Source organism: Corvus moneduloides, chromosome 1 (genome assembly GCF_009650955.1).
Source record: "Corvus moneduloides isolate bCorMon1 chromosome 1, bCorMon1.pri, whole genome shotgun sequence".
Lineage (NCBI taxonomy): Eukaryota > Metazoa > Chordata > Aves > Passeriformes > Corvidae > Corvus > Corvus moneduloides.
In genome coordinates, this window is record NC_045476.1 from 106,991,666 (window position 1) to 107,011,676 (window position 20,011).

Genomic DNA, 20,011 nt, shown 5'->3' on the forward strand with positions numbered 1-20,011 from the left:
AACTGGCAAGAGTTTTAAGAAACTGGAGAATATCTTCTATTGAATGGAATATGAAAGAATCTGAGAATAATGCTGTGTTTAACCTCTATTCTATAAGGAACATATATTCACATGTGTCTGTATATCTTGCCTTAGGCCAGTGTCAAAGAAAAGAGAGTGTTCAATCCTGTAAGGTACTGAGTACTCTGGCTGTGATCCAGCAAAGCACTCAACTATGCGTTTAAATTTAAGTACATGGATCATGCCACTAACTTCAATGGGATTATGCTTAAAGGTAAACTAACCTTAAATGCTTTGCTGGATCACAGCCACAGTGCTCAGTATGGGCTGAATACAAATCCAACCTGAGAGGAGCGTTTTCTTCTCTGTTTCCAGTGAGAGCTCACAATATACATAAAAAAGTTCTTTTCAGAAAAGAAAGTTCATATTATAACCAGACTGAACAGCTTCAGAAGGGTGGGATGATTAATAAATCCTAAGGTGCTTGTGTTCAAACAAATAAGCAAAGCAACAAACAAAAAACAAGCTTTGACTTTCCCAGGTTCAGATATTCATTTTTTTTGTGTAACATAATGACAGAGCATGGAGAGGGATATAGATAAAGCAGAAAAAATCAAGTGAAAGATTAGAGACAGAGGCAAACAATGTTCCCTTTTCTCTTTTGCCAAATTTCTTTCCTGATTTTAGCTGTGGCCTCTCTTAATTCTGTAATTGAAAAGAACAAGTCTCTGAGTTTAAGCATGTATGAATACCCTCACAGAATTTACCTCAATTGAAATCAGACAATACAGTCTATATAGAGACAAGTGACACTCTTATGTATCTGTTGCTGTTCCAGATGAAAACAACAGGAAAGTAAACTTAGGAAACAAAGAATATTTCAAAAAGCAAAAGCAAACCTGTGCTTTTCATCATTATAATTGAAGATTACTAAATTTGTAATTTGGTATACACATTTTGAACTTTTCCTTGGCTCCAATCAATGTAAAGAGGACCTGGTTAGAGGACTGGACCCTACTGAAAGAAGTCAGAAGAACCATATTTGTCTTCCAAAAAGCAAAGCAAGTGAGAAGAGAAAGAATCTATCACGTGTACACTTCCACCACTCACCTATTCTTGATGGACAGCAAGAAAGATTTGTCACCAATTTTTCTTTCATTATTATCAGACCAAGTCACCAAATCTTTGGTCAAACCAGCAAGTTTGTTTTCAAACAGTAGCTGTCACAACTCAGACGGTGAAAATGGGTTACCAGGCTGATGATACGACTTGAACAAACATGTAACAATTGCAAAATCCTGGGCTGTCTGACTGACAAAATGACAACCAAGTCACATTAATCTTCGTGTAAAAGAGAAAAAGAGAACATGTCCTCTAAAATAGCATACAAAAACCTAGGATTGCCTCAGCAAACTTGTCCACATGTGGCTTTCTCAAAGGCTTGAATCTTATTTAAAAATAATGCACAATACATACAATAGAGCTTCATATTTGAAGAGAAATAATTAAAGACAGCATAGCACTTTCTAGCTAACAGCTCTTGCTGAAGCAATGGGTAGCTCTGGCAAAAGTCTGCCACAGTGCACCCTGAAGTACAATCAAATCAAACTGATAAAAAATTCTGTCAGAGGTTAGTGAACATGAAACACTTTTGAACTACAAAGCACCCAAGCAACTCAGCATGTGTATTTTTTTCCCCTAGCTTTATCTTATTCCCACAATTCAACTTCTCACCTTTTCATCATATCCATCAATTTCTTCCTTGTTGAGAAACAATTATACCCTAGGAATCTCTTGAACTCATTTATAACTCTATTTTTGAACCTTGAACCTTGTTCTATGGCTTTATTATTTTTTTTACAGAAGATCTGCTCTAATTTTCTATTTACTCGTAGATCCTTAATGCTACAAAATATTCTTCAGAATCAAAATTTATCACCAACACCTATCAATTTCTTTCACAAACTGAAGAGCTTTTGATTCAACTCTTGAAATTTGAAGGAAGTTCTCCATTTATGCAGATACATTTTATGTTTTAACCAAATATGCATAATGTTTTAAAGGAGGACATATTTTCTTAGCTATATGCCCATAGATTTACCTTTTTAATGACATAAGTCAGAAAAAATACCATAAACATTCAACTGCTTGATATCTTTTTCCCATCACACACAGATTTTTATCTCTCAACTTCTGAAGAGAACAGGCAAGAGTTTACCACTTGTATGCAGTATAAGAACTCATAGCCTAGTCTTTTGAAATGCTTTTGCAATTTTTCACAAAAACTTAATTTTGTTTGACTGAAAATTCCGCTTGGCTCCTATATGGGAAAAAATTTTAATCTGTAGTTCATTGATGCTTATCTAACTCAAATCAAGAGATACTTACACTTTTGACGTCCAGTATCTCTTCCATAGCACTTGCAAAAATCACTGTGATACCTGTAGCAGCTCTTTTCCTGGGAGGCAAGTTTCCATGAAGAAATTTATCTTCAGAACTAAAATTCTTTGGGAACATCATCGAAGAGACTGAGAATGAAAGGCATTTGGAAAGATAATTTTCTTCCAGGGTTAGACTTCGTTCTGTACTAAGGCATTTTGGTGATTCTCTACTGGTTTTTGACTATTGCAATGCCCTGCTGATGCCCTGGTAGAGTTTAGGGTGATCTCAAGGTCAGTTCTTTATCCAAGCTCTTGGTTTGTTTTCACACTGATGTTAACTCCGTTTTTCAACACTGAGGCAAACTCCTTTGCAAAGTCACTGCTCAATGTTCCCAATATCAGCACACAACAACTGAGCTCTTGATTAAGGACCCAGCATAAAACATTGGCAGGCTAACACGAACCTAAGGTGCTTGTTAGCTCTAGGGAGAAGTCTCCTGCTTTGAATATGAATGAAGTTAACATCTAAATGAAAGCTAAATCTTGAATTTACACTTCAGCAGCAAAAGAGGCACTTGGAAATGTTAACAGTTTACGTTTTAGATTCCAAAGAGAAATGAACAAAATGAATCTCACAGAGAATGGAAGCATGTTTAGGCAGAGCAAAGTAGAATATTTCTTATATTTTATTTGTATATGATTATGTTTAATACAGACTTCTCTCTGTGTCAGTCTTGTTGAGTTAGGAATCTTTTACTGCAGTGTACTTCCTGTAACCCCAGACACATAACTAAAATAAAGTTCCTTTTTCAAGAAAACTAGCAAATGCCATCCATTCCAGGAGGCAGTGGAGTTATTTATATTTAATTTCTGATTTGAATTAGTGACTAAGCATAAGCACTATTCAGACTTCACTCTATTGGTATATAAGTGCTTTGAAAATTGGGAAATGGGAACTTACATAGTAATTATGATGTGTTACTTATCTGATAATTTAATCAAAATTACCACATATTTAAAACTGAAAGTAGGAGAAAATACATGCAACATAAAATAGGATTTCATCCCTTCTTTGGATGTAGCTCAATGAGACAACATTGCTGCTTCAAGGGATTGAGATGTCTCCCTCATCTTCCTGCTTCAATCATTCCCCTCTTTTCTCCAGCTCTTTCTTTCCCACTTCATATTTGCATTCATCTCTGTGCAGCAATCTCACTTCTCTTGTGTCCACTTTGACACATCTGCTCTTGAAGGTAAATGCAGGTAAGAGTCTGTGAAAGCAAGGAGTTGATAAACCTATTCTGCTTGTCATAACAAGACAAAAATACTCTCCTGTTTTTGCTGGGGGGGTTGTGTTTTGTGGTTTGTTGCTGGGGTTTTTTCAGCCAGATTCAGTTTATTGAATTGATTTACTGCACAGAGAGTGCTGCTGGCTCAAGGTTGGGAAGGGCTGTACAATGAGAAATGTTGAAGCAGCAGAGGTAGGGGAGCGGAATATTGCTTGTTCCCATTTGAAGGTAGAAAGGTCTTAAGTCATCTCAGGTTTCTACATAACTGCACCACTAAGATATGATAGTTTGAAAGGTCTAACAGGGAAATTTGGTGTGGCATTGCCGCACAAAAACCTAACTTATGGTCAAACTTTGTAAACCTACCTTAAAAGACTGAAAATTTAATTTTGCCTTCAAATGTGTTAAAATTTTTTTTTGTAGAATGATTCAACATTCAGCAAAGAATCTAAGGGCCTGTCAACTTCTGAATCAGACGCCCAAAGTTAAATGAGGTTAACATCTGAATATTCATCCTAGCATAGCCCTGAGGGCCCAGTGCAGAAACAGCAATCTTGAAGTTTCTCCCAGAGCCCTTCTTCAGAAGAAGCTGAAGAGATTATTTTTGACCTTGTAGAGCAAACAGCTGTAGAGGTAGAAGTCTCTTGCAGAGAATACTATGCCATCAACCAACATGTTTTTGCTGAGAGACGAACTCTTTTGCTGCAAACAAAATGTGATGCAGCCTGCTGTCTATCTCTACTCTGTGATAGCATAGGATTTAATGGAGCTTTGCTGACACAAAACTTCAATAATGTAGTACAAATCAGTCCTGTCCTAAAAATGAGTGTCAGCTTACTCTAACACACTTTCTCTTATTATTCTCTACCCTCTCATAATTAAATAAAAATGGTTAGCTTTTCTGAGCACTTATTTGCTTTGAGAAACCAAGTTCGACATTCTGCCTGTGTTGACACATAGCTCTTATTCATCTTAGATTAAAACAAATTCTAAATCTATTAATTTATATGGATTTGCTTTCCTCCCTGCTAGGTGCATTACACTGCTCTAGATTACAATGAATATAATTTCCTGTCAAACGTCTTTTTTTTTGTTTTCACATAGTCCCTCTGCTTTTCATTAACATGAACGTGGGATAAGCTTATGACAGTTTCTTTGACTTCTACTCACCCTCTTCAAACCTCCTAATTGTTTTTCATCTCTGCTTTAATTGTATAGCTCCACAAAAACATTTCTCTCTTCTTTCCTCTGTAGTCAAAAGAGCTCCTCTTTTTGAGCTACCCTTCGCTTGTTGGTTCAATGCTGGGTAAAGCTACTTGAGTTGCCTCTCAGTACGACCCTTTGAATTTTGTTTTGTGCACATCTGTTTTTTCTTTGTTAGGAGAAAACAAAGCAAACAATGGTGTGTTATGTGTCAGAGCACAGCTTTTACACTCTTACACCATCCTTGCACTTGCTGTCTAAGGCCCAGTAGCACTGCTATCAGGAATGTTATACCTTGCAATTTTATCTAAAAGGCTAGAATGAATGACTTAATTCTAGTATATATTTTGATACTGCACAGTCTGAGAGTATGATTGCATTAACTCCAGTTAGAAAAAGACTGGAATTCAGACCACTTCTTAAGAAATAAATGCATGTATTTCTCTGTAAGTAAAAGCTCAGATATTTATGGTTTGAGGGTACAAAGGAGTTGATCTCTAGCTTAATCTAAAGCCTACTGAATCAATGAAAACACTTCCACTGGCAGCAGCTAATTTTGTAGCAGATCCCTTGCACAGTATCTGTCCTCCACTGTTGGCCTATGCCTTGTTCTGTGACTGTATCAGCAAAGAAAAGGAAAGAGCATCTTACTTAACAGCTGACATAGGATACATCCCTGCTAATCAGAGATAAAAAATACCACTTCAGTAGAAGATGTAAATGTATTTATAAAAGCAAGAGTAAAATTATACACCTTTACAACTAATTTATCACTGTTCACAGTTTCCAGTCCATGGCAGAATAAATAAAAATAAATATTTACTAGAGGAAAGTGGATCTGCATTTAGAGAATTTTAATAAATGTTTAAAAGAAAATCAGCATAGTTCACTTGGCTTTGGCAATCACTTTTATCTTCTATCTGTCTGTCTTTGATGGATGTTGTTCATGCTCTTTAGTTTACAGTAACAAACAGGTTTTTAATTTTTCTATCTGCCTTCTCTCTAGCGCCAGGCTATGATGGATGATATGACAAAAATATTCATCAGTAAATTCTAAATCCTGAATACAAATTAAATCAGTAATATAAGAAACAGATTTGCATTCTCCTTTGACATTGTTGTAACTGCATCTACTACTCTCGTTTTTCCCTTCTACTTGTTTAATCATGATAATAATACTAAATCAGCATTAGAATATCTTGTATTTTGTTTTAAGTACATGAGCATACAGTATTGTTCTTATATACCTTGTGTCATTATTTGAGCTGAGGTGTTTGGATTTTGAATTGAAGCAGCATCAGCTGAATGAGAGATAACCATCAAGGACTGGATTTCCAACCAACCACATTCTGTACTCTAAACAGCATGGGTAAAAAATTTTACTGGGTAAAAAAACTGGCTGTCTGGGCAGGCCCAGAGAGTGGTGGTGAATGGAGTTGTACTCTGCTGGTGGCTGGTCATCAGTGGGTTTCCCCCAGGCTCAGTGTTGAAGCTGGTCCTGTGTAACATCTAGTACCTATAATCTGGATATGATTATGAGGGGACTGAGTGCACCCTCAATCAGTTTGCAGATGACACCAAACCGGGCAGGAGTGTTGGCCTGATGGAGGGTAGGAAGGCTCTGCAGAGGGATTTGAACAGACTGGATTGATGGGCCAAGGCCAATCCCTGGAGACATTTAAAATGCATGTAGAAGTGACACTTGGGGGCATGGTTTAATGGTGGGCTTGGCAGTGTTAGGCTAATTGGTTGGATTCAGTGGCCTTAATGTCTTTTCTAACCAGAACAAATCCATGAATCTGTGATTCTATTATATGTTCCAGTTGTTTTTATTTTACTCTCCTGAAGGAAAATGTTCACTTTAACAATTTCTTTCCTCCAGTTCAGGGGTGTATGAGTCCCTAAAGGTCTGCTGCTTTTAAATGGTTGCTTGGAATCTTTCTGAGGTCCTTTGTCCTCCACGTAGAGAAAACCAGTATTTCCTCATAGACAAAAAGAACAGTGATAAAAGAACTAAGGAAAATTTTGATCTTCCTTTTTAAGAGTATTTTCTTTTACACACAATTCCTACTTTAGAAAGGAATTTCATTCTCAGTCACTCTTGCATGAGACCTCTGTTAGGGACAAATGAATGCACACACAAAGAAGATTGTGATGTTGAAGTATTCCTGAAAGATGAAATAACTGTTCAGGAATTTTAAAAATGACACTTATGGAAGTCAAGGAGGACTAAAACAAATTTATACAACTCAAAATGTTACTAGTTAAAAATCAATAGGTAGAAGAAAGCTGGATGAATTTAAAATGTTCTTTCTTATATATACTATATTTTTAGTAATGTTAATTTAGCATTGCAGTTATTCAGTCTTGCTGAAAAGCTCCTTTAAGGTCAATCTCAATAGAAGATCAGATTGACTCCAAATAAAGAATTAGGGATTATTTTTATGGTGTGGAATGCACCTTCTGCAGTCTCTTTTACAGTTCTCTTCAAAGGTAAGGCTGACCAGGTTGAAAAGAGATGTCAAGGCATCCTTATTCTTTAATCAATTTCCAGCCACAGGGTTAGACTTTTTGGTCACCTAATTTAACCTTTTCAGGTGACAGATTTTATCCCATAATTCTTATATCTATCTTAAGGCTTTACATTTTTACATAGTATTTCAGTATCTGAGCATAGATAACATCTGGTGGAGCTATAAAATTTATTTTAGAAAAGTTCTTAGTCTAAAGTTAAAGACTTGCAGAGGCAGACCTCAACAGCATATTGATGAAAGGATTTCAGTGTTTAGTTATTGTAAGTGTAAAAACTAAGACTGATTTCTAGCATGAACTTTCCTCCTCTGGCTAGTGGGTTTTGTGACAAGCATGAATAAATTGAAACTCCTTTAAAAAGCAAAAAAATGTACCTGCATAATTTATGCTTTGGATGGCTAGAAATGAGCTCGAAATATGCCCCTGATAGCATATTTTGAGACATTGTATTCCATGCAACCCAAATATCTAAGAGAACAAAGGAGCCAGCAATCAAAACTTCAGATCACCCTCAGCTTCCCCTGCAGAGCAAATAAAACCAATATACCAGCACAGTTTATTATATCAGATACAGGCTGTGAAGTTCCATTCATTTATGTTTTACCTGTCTTATCATTGAATGTTTCAGAAAGTGTGGAAGTTCCTGTTGGCAAAGAGAAGCTGAAACAAATCTTTCTGGGACCAGGAACAAAATGATCATCATGCCTGTGTTCTCATCAGGCAGCGGTGATGCCCTTGGGAATTGGTGTGCTCTCAAAGGGTTTATTACAGTATCTGTCTCAGAGGGAATATAACTTTTGTGAGACTAGAACTTGAGCAGTGAAAACCTGTAGGACACAGAATGGCAGAAACACATTACTGGGGAAAAGAGACAAAATGGGTAAAATCTACAAATTCACAGAGAATGCTTTGGAAAGAAAAGAAAATTATTGATTTCTTGCATTTGGGAAATTATCCTCTTAAAGCAGAGAAGAAGTAGAATGATTATGTGGTTTAATTATAAGACCAAAGACAACAAGAGAAAAAAAAGGCAAAGAGGTGATTGAGAGCAGCTCTGTAGAGAAAGATTAGAGTGTGATGGTTGATGAAAAACTCACCATGAGCTGGCAGCCTGCACTCACAGCCCAGAAAGCCAATGGAAACCTGGGCTGCATCCAAAGAACCGTGGCCAGCAGGTTGAAGGAGGTGATTCTTTCCCTCTACTCTGAGCTTGTGAGACCCCACCTGGAGTGCTGTGTCCAGTTCTGGTGTCCTCAACCTAAGAAGGAGGTGGAACTGTTGGAGCAAGTCAGAAGGAGGACCACAAAGTTGATAAGAGAACTGGAGCACCTCGCCTACAAACACGGGCTGGGAAAGTTGGGGCTGTTCAGCCTGGAGAAGAGAAGGTTGCATGGAGACCTCACAGCAACTTTACAGGGGACCTGCAGGGAAGAAGGAGAGGGGCTTTTCATCAGGAACTGTAGTGACGGGACAAGGAGTAATGGGTACAAATTAAAAAGGAGAAAATTTAGGTTAGATATTAGGAAGAAATTTTTCAGTGTGGAGTGTTTAGACACTAGAACAGGTCACTCAGGGAGCTTGTGGATGCTCCAGTCTCGTCAGTGCTCAAAACCAGGCTGGGTAAGGCCTTGAGCAACCTGATCCAGTGGGAGATGTCCATGAACCCATGGTGGGGGGTTGATCTTTAAGGTCCATTCCAACCCCTTTAACATTCTGTGATTTTATGATTTTATGAAGTACAAAAGGTATTTTATTTTAGAGAATCCTTGAAATGCAGAGGATATGCTCTCAGAAGTATCCCAGAATACATCAGAGCAATGAGACCACTAAGTCAGGGAAGGGTGTTTTGTTGTTTATTGTTTTTTCCTGATTCTTCTTATGTAGTCTGACAGCAATTTGCTTTCAAGTATGAGCAAAATGCCCATATGTGTAATACTCACACCTGTCACAAATTCTTAAAAACATTTATTGTAAAGAAAGAATTTCATCTTCAGCCAGAGCAGCTGGAGGTGTCTGGGGAAGGCAAATCTGATTTCCAAGATCTAGTTGTTCTGATACTTTGGTGCTAAAGGATTATCAGAGTACTAAGGGAAGCTCATATCTTATGTACCTCAGGCAGAGGCAGAGACTGTCCATACAGAGAAAAGCCATGGGATTCAAAACCCACAAAAGCTCTCACAGCAATTCTTCAGTGTTGAAGCAAGGGTGCTCAATTATTTCCATAGCATATTTTGTTTTCTTTGTGCCAAGTGAGTTTGTACAATTCACAGCTGAGAATTTAATCTAACTTGAAAAAAACTTGCAGATAATATGCATTCTAATAAAATTTATATTCTGATTGTAAATATAATTAAAACATATTTATGCTTCTTTTTTTTCACTGTATGTATCGTATGGTCATAAAGAAGATCTACATATGTCTCTCTTTTTTCACTTTCCTTGGAATCTTCTCCCCTCTAAGATATACCACAATTGTGATTCTACAACTTTACACAGTGTTACTCAGTCCACAAAGTAACTTAGCAGTTTTTACCTTCCACTCTATGTGTTCATCATTGATGCCTCTTGATAGTGTGCAATGTGAGTGAAGGAAACTGGGACCTCCTATCTGAAAACACACTTAGATGTTCCAGTTTGAGTGGAAAATAGACATCATTCCAAGTAATGCTCGGAAAAGAAACCCCAAAAAAAAACAACCTTTTTGTTTCACAGTAATTCCAAAGACTTAGCATCAGCAGTTACTATAAATAGCAGCAGGTACTGAAAATGCTGTGGAGTATATTACAAATGTGTTTGAATTACTGTACCAGCACTGTGTAAAAGGCCATATGAATATTTAGGGAGCAGTGAAGAACACCTCTGTGATGCATAAAAGAGGCAATTTCTAGTGTGTATCACATTAGAAGAACAAGTGTCTGAGTCCTTGGCTGGTGCTTTAATAGCTGGAAAATCCCACTTTTCATTTTTCTTTTCTTGAAGTGAGGAAAGACAGCCTCTTTCAGTAACAACCCCAAGTCATGTCTGAGAAGTGGGACCAGTGTAACTCACCACTGCATCCATGTACAGGTGTTGTCAGGTGAGAACTGAAGTTTTAGGAGGGTTCTTCATGGCACCCAACAACTACACTACGGTCTACAGTTGCAATCCAAAGGCTAAACTTCATTTAAAAAAAGTATTCTCTTGTACACAGAAAATAATTTTGAAGAAGCTACCATATTTTTATCCTAGTATACGAATTCATGGTATGTGATGTGGGGTCTCAGAATTCCAATTTTTCATACTGAGGTTTCAGCTAGGTATTTAAAGGCACTGAAAATCTGTGAGTTGCAGGCAGGAGAGAACTTCATATAAATATCAAATTTAGTCAGGATGGTTTGTGTTCTGGATGTCAATGAAGGGCACAAGGGGGAAAGGACAGAGTGGAACAGGGAGCTTGCTGAACGGCTTTAAGCCTCTGGGTGAGCTCAGGGCAGACCCTGTGCCTATGAAATCATTTTCTATTGTTAGCCTGTACAAAATGTTTGACTGTAAGCCCAGAGGGAAACTAGGCTGGTTTTGTGCCAGACTACGGTTATGAGGACAGCGTATGACTGCTGCACTGCACATACAGAACAAAGAATTACAGATTTACTTTTTCTTCTCTGTGAGAGTCGGCTTAATGACCATTATTGTGATTTTCTACAACAAATCAGTAAAAAACCCTTGTGTTCGGGCAGATGTGTTTCTCATGCATTAGAGAAGGGAAACCTTGACTCTCTGTGTACTGAGGGTGAAAGGAGAGTTATTTCTACACTTGGAAAGGTGACCTGCCCCAGAATATCTCAGCTGAAATTTGCTGCCCTGTCTTTATACAAGCCTTTACCTTTACACACACAATTATCCTGGTTATCCACCCTGGTGAATAAGAAAAATCTTTCTGCACATAAAAGCATATAGCTTGGGTTTTCCCTCAGAGAACCAATGCCCTCAGAGTACATAATGGGGGGGGGGGGGGGGGGGGAGAGAGAAAAACAAAATGGAAAACACTTTTAGAACTATTTCTAGTAATAAGCAATGAGATAATTATATACCTGAAAACATCTTATGATCCCATATCATGGTAAGCTCTTCAGTACAGTGTTCTAGTAAGCATGAGTAAGAGATTAATGTAGAAGTTAATTTAAAATAATTTTATTTTAATACATCATAAGCATTCCTTTCAATCCCTCCATTTTAGCATTAACACCTGAGCGTGATTCATCTGTTTAGTTGTATTTCTGCATTACTGGTTGTAATAACTACTCAGGTTGGGAATCTTAGTTTTGGATGTTGATGGACAGGCAATTTCATTTTAGACCCAGGTTATACTTTCTGCTCATTTTTTTCAGATATGAAGGTGTAAGGCTATAAAAATAGAAAGTACTTTTCACAGGTCATTTGATTCAGCTTTGGAGAATAAAGTGTTGTGATATCGATCATGTCAGGATCTGTTCCTCTGCTTTAACTAAACCAGGTTAACATTAATTACAGAGCATTTAAAAGTCATCTGTTTAAAGGGGAATAGCTGGGAGGAAGGCTAGATGGAAGAACTTAATAAAGTTCTATTTTGGTTGGCATGTATTTTGAACAGCAAAGTGTGTTAACAACCTTGAGTATGATTCACATTCTGTCAGAATGCTCAGCAGGTGTAGGTTCCTTTGCAGCAAAAGTAGAATGAATGTCATTTGGAATGTGAAGCAAATACGTAAAACAAGTATCCTAAAACATAATTTCTCTAAGGAAATTGTCACTGTCAAAAGTCATGAAGTGATTTAGTGTAAAGGAAACTCTAGATAGTTTTGCTTCTTTCCTCAGGGCTCACTGATATTAATTATTTTCAGGAATCTGTATATTTCTGCGAAACAATAAAGACAAGGAATACTGACTCTGAAATAAATAGTTTCATTAAATAAATGCCCCTAGGTAAAAATATGCTCTGTGAAATGCAACTCTCTCAAAGTGCTATATATAATTGTTCTGCCACAGATCCTAAACTGTGTTTACCTGAGTACTTCCAACGAGGTAAGGTATATACCACCATATAAGTAATATAGCATATCTGTTATGTTAAGAGGGTTTTTACTTAGATTAAGCTGAGCATAGGACATAGGATTTTCTTTTAGGTGTCACCTGAAACTAAAACTTTTGGGTGCTATAAATAAGTTGTGGTACAATTTGTACTGTATAAAATGCAAACTTCTCAACTTGGTGGTTGTTTTACTCAGCTCAAGTCCCTTTTAGTGTGACAGTGCCCTTTTAAAACGCATTAGGTGCTTGCCAAATTCTGGATAAAGAATACTCATAAACTCTTTTTGATAATTCCGGTGGGTTATCATAGTAATCCCATGTGTTGGCAAGGGCCAAGCACAGCCATATATTGGCTTGTAAATTAATCTTAGTAACATGATAACATAGTAGCATCCTTTGCATAGGATGAATGGATAAACCAATCATATCTGGTTAAATTCAGTTTTGGGTTTCTGTGTTTGCAAGTGTATGGTCATCTTGACTTATTCTGGCAAGTGAATATTAGATTATACTTAATGGTAAAACTCTGGGTTTGTCTTTGTTGCTATTGTTTTTGTGAGAAAAGAAGTGCTGCACTTCTTGTTGACTAGGTCTCAAATATCAGCTCTGGTAGTTTTTTTTTTCTTTTTTATGGATTAGCATGCAAAATAGTGAATTTATAATAAAATTCCACCAGAACAGGCTTGAATTCTTTATTCTAGAGGTCATGTCCATCTCTATTAAAAGTGAAAAAACAAAACAAAAAGCTAGTTACAGTGATTCAACTTGCAAATTATACAAAGTATAATCTCTTCCTAGAATCACAGCATATCTCAAGCTGGAAAGGACCCATAACAAACTTTGAGTCCAAGTCCCGGCTCCTAAGAAGAGTAGCTTACCTCTTATAGAGAAAAAACTTGTTTTATCCAGTGCTACTCTCATACTTAGGGGTCCTACTGAACACAAGGACTCCATAAACTAGACAGACACCCCATTCTGATGGTAGATAACTGTGGACCATCTCTGTGTAAAGAGGTCTTCATCTTAATGCGATGTTTGAAGTCTTCTGGATAACCAGTAATGAAAAATTTGTTGGTTTTTTTGGGGTTTTTTTTTTTTTTAATTCTATCAAACTAGATTTTAAGGAAGCATTTACCAGTTTCCCAACAGTTTTTCAAAATGCTTTTGATCTGTCTGATGTCTGATGTTCTTCAATATCAAGGGTTCTGTTGAGAAAACGGCGTTTCTTCTTGAAGGTGATGTAATGAGAAAACACTGGCAGATAAGAGGTAATACACAGCAGGATGAAAACTTTGCACCATGTCCCTATGAACTAAGACAGTAACATGTTATTTTCATTAGATCCCAATTCTGGAAAATTAAAAATTGTAAGTGAGGACATAAAAGGCAGGAAAAAAAGTTGCTATTATTGGTAGAGTTAGAAGATTTACTCCATGATTAATTTTAGTGTCATTGGGACTCAACTTTTAGATCCTTCAATCCTACTTAATCTGCATTGAGTGCAGCTCTTCCTAAAAACAAAGCATGAACAAATGGATTCTCTCTGTTTGGAGGGTGCCTGTAGTGTTCCAAAAGAGGTACTTTCATTCGCTTACTTTTTCTATTAAGTATCTAATCAGGAACCGCCTATAAATACAGTAGTTGGTTAAATAATCTGCAGTTTGAGAGAAACAGTACATTGAAGAGGAGGGCTGTGAAGATCATCAGAGGGCTGGAATACCTCTTGTATGAAGACAGGCTGAGACAGTTGGGGTAGTTCAGCCTGGAGAAGAGAAGCCACCAGAGAGACCTGATTGTAGCCTTCCAGTACCTAAAGATGTCCTAGGAGTAAAGTGGAGAGGGGCTTTTTACCAGAGTATGTAGAGATAGAACGAGGGAAAATGGCTTCTAAATGGAAGATGGTAGGTTTGGATTAGATATTAGGAGGAAATTTTTTACTGTGGGTGTGATGAGACACTGGAACTGGTTGTCCAGAAAAACAGTGGTTGAACCATCCCTGGAAGTATTCAAGGCCGGGCTGAATGAGGCTCTGAGAAACCTGGTCTATTGCAAGCTGTCTCTGCCCATGGCAGGGTAGTTGGAACGAGATTGTCTTTAAGGTCCTTTCAAAACCAAACCATTCTGTGTGTCTATAGTCTGAGGCCCCCAAGTACCCTCAGCACTACAAGTAAAAGGCATTTTCTGCTGGCCATCAGCCCAATATCAAGACATCAGAATCATGTCAGAGCAGGCTCTCAGCCCAAAGGTGAGATTGGTGACTGAAGGGAACATTTTTACAAATGCTGAGTTAACAGAGGGCAGTATAATATCTTTGCTATTCAGATATTTCCTATTAATAGAGCAGGGACCTTGGTATTGCACATACAATTCTGCTCAACCTCATCAAGATGCATTTTTTTCTACTTGAATCACAGCAAGGTATGTTTTACAAAAAAAGCTTGTACAATCAAAAAGAAAATTGAATTATTACAGGGGAAACATTTTAACAATAAAAGCTGTGAAAGTCTCCTGAAAGTGAGATTCAGTCCAATCTGACACAATAAATTGTTTTACTGTTGAACAGAGTCCCACTAACAAGTATAGATTACATCTGTAAGACCCAGTTTTGCCTGCAGCTAATGCACCTAGAAGATGTATTACCTGTGCAGCTTTCATGTTCGCAGGCAGTAGAAAGAACTTGTTTCTGTTTAAGTATAGGGTGAAATGTAAAAGAATATGAACGCTAAAGCTTAAAGTCAGCCAAATATTCAAAATATTTAGCACCAGTAACTGACTTAATGTTCTAAATAGTCTAAGGAGTCTACATCCATACCACAAGTAAAATATGCATTATTATTTACTGGAATATGGAATTTTTAAAAATTGCTTTGGTCATGATATTAAAATGCCAGACAGAAAGAGGAGGTGTGCTCTGTATTCTGCTGCATGCCTCCTTTGAACTATTAGTACTTCATGCTGTAACAGGCTGAAAATGAAGTGCAAACTCATTAGTGTAATTATTTATTCTCTTCCTTTTGTGGAGGCTGTGCTGAAGGGTGGACATCTTTAGTTTAATCACTGATTACATTTGTTGCCACATGAATCTGTAAAGCAAGTGTAGCAAATCTATTGCTATGCTGAGTTGTTGGGAGCCCCAGTTCCTGTTCTCAAATTTGTAGCTCTGCTGTATGAAAAACAGAAAACCCACTTTTTCCTGCTGGTGGTTTGAATTGCTCTAATTTGTTCTGGTAATGGCTCCAGATGTCACAGTAAAAAAGGAAGCCCGGCCCCACAAAAAAGATTGCCATTCTGACCTTCTATTGAATTCTAGAGCTCTTGCCCTTTTTTGTCTTCTGAACAAACCCAGCACTCACAAACATGCTGAATGGAGTGGAAAAAGCAGCTTGACTCTAGTGAAAGAAGTTACAAGCAGAGCTGAGATGGCTGCTTGCCACTTTCCCTGTCAGGGTGACATCTGCCACAGTTTGCTGAGCTGCTTTTTTGGGGGGGAAAATGAACCTTCACCTCAGCAGGGCTGATCCTCTCCCCCTGCTCCTGTACCTTTGTTGTTTGTTTTTATTTTTTCCGAAAATTTTGCATTTTTCGTTCTGTTTCTGGAGTCCATCTTTTAGGAGAGGTAAAAGCTCTGTCTTACAGGATTTTTACATCTTCCGCAAGATCCTGATATTATTTCTCGTCATACAATAAAAATTTAGTTTATTACATTTACCACTCTATTTGTCTTGGCAAAAAAAGCCAGCAGAGTAATTCAAAATGAATATAGACAGATGTCTGCTCACACTGATAACAGTCCACTGACATAATACAGAAAGGCAATGTGTTTCAGGCATCTTTGCCTTTAATCCATATTTTTGGTTAACTAATCTTTGCCATAATCAAGACAAAATGTGTGAAATTCTATTTTCCTGTTTTCAGGAGGAAGTAATAAATCTTAGCAATACTGATTTTGGATGCAAATATGTGTGCATATGTGTATGCACATGGGTGTGCATTTGTGTGTGTCTATATATATCTCCAAGGCCTTGTTGCTTACTTTATTTCCTTAACTGCTTTTTAAATAAGCCTAAACATGGCTCTCCCACAAAATTGGATACAGAGCAGGATACAGTTGCAGCTTTCACAAGCAGAGAAAGGGTCATTAAAAGAAAAATAAGAAAACATACTCAAAACCCTCATTTGCTTCGTGAGGGCGTAAGTACCCTTGGCAACCCAACGAGAGCATAGATTTTGATCTGTCCTCCTAACTGTCTCAGATGTACTATTCAGCATCCTCCAGGGCAGAGCCATGCTGCTTGGCAGAGGGCATAATCTCCCAGTGCTACATGAGGATGTCTCTATTTAATGAGTGCAGAAAAAGAGGGAATAACCACCAAAGACGAGCCCAAGCAACAGGTAATGTGCAAATCACCCATAAGAACATTTTAGAAGAAGACTATAGCCAGCCCTTGCTCATGCTAATTCATATTTACTCAATTAGAGAAACTCAACAAGCATGTACAGTACTTCATGATTATACGCAGGAAGCAAAATTACATGGATATGTATTTTGTTCAATACAAAGCATTCAAGTGGGAAACCTGCCTCTCTGCTGAAATAAAATATTCTTTTTGAGCATCATGTTCAAGAGAGTGGAAAGCAAGGGAGAATTAGAGACTAATGTGAAAGCAGGCTGAAAATACAAAGGATTTTAGAATATCAACATTAGAACCTATCTTGGACCTTAAAATAGTCAAGGGTCTTCCCCATGAGATTCCTCACAGGATACACATGGGAGAAGAAAACTCTTCTGTAGAAGAAGTATGTCTGTTTTTATATTTATCTTTATAACTTTACATCTATCTTCATATCTTTATTCTTTATGTCTTTATCACTATCTTTATCAATATCAACATATTTTTATTAAATTTCATCATCACTGTATGCTTCATTAAGCTAGATCACTCCTTTTGTGGTTGCTTTGAATTTACACACAAGAAGCAATTAAATATTCACATACTGAATTTTTCCTTGGTTTCTGTTCTTGATTTAAAATGGAAGTCATGTAAAAAGTATGTTAATTATGAGGTTTCTGCTTTGGATCAAGCCCACAATGGACAGATTAGACAATATGGAAAATTGGGACAAGTTTATTATTCACTTATCTGACAGCAAATGCAGGAGTTCAAAAAGACCCACAGTCTACTGAAACCCAGAATAAGAGTTTTCCTATTTCATCTTGTATCTGATACAATCTTCAGTCAATTTGCAAAGCAAGTTTCCTTTTCTTTGCAGAGTATTGTGGTGCATTGCTAAGTTATTTCTTTGTTTGACTTTTGTGTTAGAGATATGTAAGTGCTGAATTCAATTATTCTTTCATCAGAATAATTCTTATTTTTACAATTCAGAAAGCATGGTAGGCTGTACATAAATGTGAAATATGCTTATTTTAAGAAAAAACAAAGCCTCATGAAATTGCACAAAAAAAATTAAAAAGAGAGAAAAAGAAAGAAAGAAAAAGAAAAAAAAGGAAAGAAAGAAAGAGAAAGAAAGAAAGAGAGAAAGAAAGAGAAAGAAAGAGAGAGAAAGAGAGAGAGAGAGAAAGAGAGAAAGAGAGAAAGAGAGAAAGAAAGAGAGAAAGAGAGAAAGAGAAAGAAAGAAAGAAAGAAAGAAAGAAAAAAAAAGAAAGAAAAAAAGAAAGAAAGGACAGAACCTCAGCAAATATGACACTGGGCCAACTGTCCTTCTCCATGGACTCATGCTGTCTGGAGATTTCTATCTAACTGTTTTCTTTTTTCTTCATCCATTGCCTGCTATTTATCATCAGTCCACCTCTTTTTTTTTGTTCTTTGCAGTAGTAACTGACTCCCACCTGCACTAGCAAGTTGAGGTCACTAAGGCAAGTGCCTGTGTCCTGCTAGAACTGATCATTGAGTTAGGTGTATGAAACACATATGACAGAGCAAGGTCCTTCAACTTCTTTCCCTCCATTTTTCATTTCTATTCAGGTAGCTATCACTTCAAGGTTCTTCCTCCCAGCCTGTCATTTGCTTCTTATTATACTACCACATGAAAAATAGAGAGCACTCCAACCTTTACAAGATATTATCTCCTAAGTATTGTTCTTCTAACAGTTCAGAAACACACTCTTCACTAAAAAACATATCACTGAGGTGTACTATTTTAAAAATACAGGGTTTTTTTCTAGTAACAAGTTTTACTACAGGGAAAAAGCTGCAAAGAAAGAAAGAAGCCAACTCATTAGGAATAACCCATTAAATCTTAATGAAAATACATTGCAGAGGAGTCATGTATCTGCAGGGATGACATAAATAATAATTCAATGTGAAGTAAAATTCACTCAAATACCTATGATATTGATTTTGTTGATGTAAAGCACTTTAGGATATTCCATAAGTGCCATTAGGCTATTTATCTTTGAGCAAAAATGTATTTGGGACTAGCACAAGGTCTTTTGCTTAAAATGGATAAATTTACTTGCATATTAATAATCGGCCTCATACTCTGACATCACTACTCCACTCAAATATTTAGTGGTGTAAAAATAGATGTATTTTTGTAAATATGTGAAGCAAATTTCCCAGCTTTTTCTTTTGTTTGTTTGACTTGACATAGTTACTTAATTCTGTTTAGGAGTGAATGGCACATGCAATGACTGTTTCCTAAAACTGTGATTTGTATCTGACGGCCAGCATCTGAAGCCTCAGGAATGTTTTTATATTAATCTTAGTCCAGAACTGAATTAAATTCTCTAAAGGAAGAAAAATTATTGATTGCTCTATTTCACTGATTTTCAGAAACAAAGATTGGATGTAAACATAAAATTTCAGGCTAGCCCTTCCTAGACAGTCTTCATGATCTAGAAAGAATTGAAAGTGTTATGTTTTAACAGACTTTATAATCAAGTAGGAATGGGAACAGAGTTTCATATGAGGTCCAGCTGCTGTAGTCACTAGTGCAAATCAAAATCCCTGTCTTTATACCAGATCTGGTGCCAGGCTATCTGATGTTGATGAGAGCTTATAAAAGCACAACATCATGGAAAAAGAAGACACATTCTGAGGCCAATGACATAAGATTTAAAAGATTTCAGAGAAGTATAGAGAAATAAATTTTGAAAGAAAAGATCCTTCCTTCCACATTTCATTCAATGGGTTTAAAAACTACTGAAGACTGAAAATATGTTCATCCATGCAGTATAAATCAATCTCTAACTTTTGGATAATAGGTAGAAAGATTGGCTAAGGACGATTATTACATTGTTGAAAACTGACTTTTGGAACAAATTGTTACAGCAGCCTTTTAACATTTAAAGACATGATGTTAAGATAACCTCATATCCCAGGCCCCTGGTGACATAGAAAATAAAACTGGGATGGACCTTAAGGCACCATTAGGTCATTCCTTTACCAAAAGGCAGAATCATCTGAACTTAAAACATTGCTGACAGATGTTTCAATAGTTTGGCCTAAAAGCCAAATGTTATTACATACCTTCCTTCCTGCATCTAGACCTTCATCACCCTCAAACTTTTTTTGCTACATCACATGGTAAACTCCTGTA

At 36.9% G+C, this 20,011-nt stretch overlaps 1 protein-coding gene across 4 annotated transcripts in view; it reads left to right on the forward strand.

Moving 5' to 3' along the window:
* CDH19 (cadherin 19) overlaps positions 1-20,011 on the forward strand; it is a 116,797-nt gene that overhangs the window by 8,413 nt on the left and 88,373 nt on the right. The window lies entirely within an intron of this gene.